The following is a 2,401-nucleotide window of genomic DNA, read 5'->3' as shown; positions in this document are numbered from 1 at the left end:
ATTACTCTTACATATTTTGTTGTCACGTTTAACTTGAATAAGATGGTAACCTGAAATTTGAGCATAAAATGACTTGTTTCGAATTGTAGTTCACTGATTTTATTTAGGTCTAGTTAGTTTCTTTCTATTCTATTCAACTGTTCTCCCTATTTGTGTATTATAAAATGAAGCCTTAGAGTTCTCCATTAAACTTTTCTTTGACTTATATGGGGTTTGCTCAAGTTCTGCGTCCATTTCGAATTAAGAGTTCTTTCCTTTCATTTATTTATTAATTATTAATATGTCAAGAATTCTAGATGTCTACCTTGTTTGATAGCAAAGCGTATTGTTATTTAGATATGGTTACTTGTATAAGATGTCTACTTATCCTTTTCTTTTCTTTCTTTTACATGAACACACTCTCGTTTGAGTCCAATTGGACCCCCCATCTCTTTGACATTCACCTTTTCGAGTCAACCTCCTTTAAGCCGACTGAAATGGAAGCTATTCTCATTGGGTTTGAGCCTGAAAGACAGCAACAAAAGGCGGAAAATGAGTGGCAGAAATGGGCCAAAAGTCCAAGTTTTGTATTTGTGTTGTAATTGGGCCAAAGGCCTATCTTTTAGTATTATTCTGCTAGTTTTAGGACAGGTGAAATTGGGACCAAAAGCTCAAAGAAAAATTAGCATCTATGTTAGTTTAGGACAGGTTGAAGTGGGCTAAGAATCCCAAATCCGAACTAGGCCCAAGTGTTGGTTCAGGCAAACAGAAAAAAACCAAACTTGGGCCCGCGTATCTCTCCCTCTTTATTCTTATTGTGTTCGTGTGCTTGTTAACATTTGCCGCTAATCTTAAGGTCCAAAAATTCAAATCCCCGAAAGACACCCATTTTGAATTAATCACTTAATCTAGTTTTTTCATCTTTACTTGACTTAAAAAATAAATAAGTGAATGAATAAGCTTACAAAACATTTCACTTAGATAGTATTTCAACATTTTATTTTTCCCCTTTAAAATAGTTTTGACTACCAAATAGTTCAATTTTGCAAGACGGGTTAAGTTAAATTATTTTAGCCAAAATAATTAATTGTCGGATAACCGCATTAGCGGATGTTCTAAATGCTTTAAAATCCTTCTTAGAACATTAATAGGAACCCTCGAACCCCCTTTAAGATTTTTACTAGATACCTGTTTTAATCTATTGAAAATCAGTTTTCTTGACTTTTTCTTAAAAATTAAGTGGCGACTCTTAAATCAGTCAAAATACATTTTCCAAATAAAACACGAATTAATGGTAAAGTTAAAAAATTTGAACGATACCACGTAAATTAGGACGGAAGAATAAAAAATTAGTGCAATTCACACATAGAAGTACTGAATATATCGATGAAGAGCATTAAGTATAATTCCGTCTCATAAACTGGTAGGATATGAATTAATATTCCATTATCTTTACTTTATTGTGTATTCTTTTATCTTTTAAACGTTTAAATATAAGAATATATTTGTGATTAGGATTATTTTCATATTTTATTTTCTTACAATGGTATTGTGCATTATGAAAAAAAGATAAATTCGAACCGCTTGGCTAAATAAAAGGAATAAGTATATTAATACATGTTCATCTGACTTAATTAATTTGTCCCAAGTGAGTGTACGTACTATTGCTTTTGACATGAATAGAGATTTTGACAACTAGTCAGCTACTTTATGTTATTGAATATCACATCAAGGGTTTAGACTATGATATAAATGATTATATGACGTGAAAATTAACGTTATTGTCTACGATATTGAATTTGCGCGCATGTTCAGAAAATAAAAATAACGGAAATGGAGAAGTTGAGAAAATTAGGTGGATATACTAGGCGAGATAAGATCGGAAACGAAGATATTTGGGACAAGATATGTATGACCTCTGTGATGAATAAGATAGGTGAAGTGAGATTGAGATGATTCAGGTATGTACGTGATGATGAGGAGATGATCAGATTGATGCCCCGGTGAGGAGTTGCGTGATTGGTTGTTGTGGTGGGTTTGAGGAGATCGAGGTAGAGGTAGGTCGAAAAAGTATTAGGAAAAATTGATTAGACATGACTTAAAATACCTACAACTTACCGAGGAGACGAGGACATGACTCAAGATAGGAGGATGTGGAGGTCAGGGATTAAACTAGAAGATTAGTAGGTAGTCGCGGTGTCTAGTTTCCTTTATTAGTGGTACTGGTGTTTTTTTTTCTCCTACTTTTTTTATTGATACTTGTTATTTTCTTTGCTTAGATTATCTATTATTTGTTGACACTACTTGGTATTCTTTATAATTTTAGTTATGCTTTATTAAAGCCGAGAGTCTAACATAAATGGTCTCTCTATCTTCATAAGATAGGAATAAGACTGTATACACATCGCCCTCCCCAATATTT

This window comes from Solanum verrucosum, unplaced genomic scaffold (assembly GCF_900185275.1).
Source record: "Solanum verrucosum unplaced genomic scaffold, falcon-dt-bn FXZP01000060.1, whole genome shotgun sequence".
NCBI classification, from domain to species: domain Eukaryota; kingdom Viridiplantae; phylum Streptophyta; class Magnoliopsida; order Solanales; family Solanaceae; genus Solanum; species Solanum verrucosum.
Note: the sequence above shows the minus strand (reverse complement) of the source record.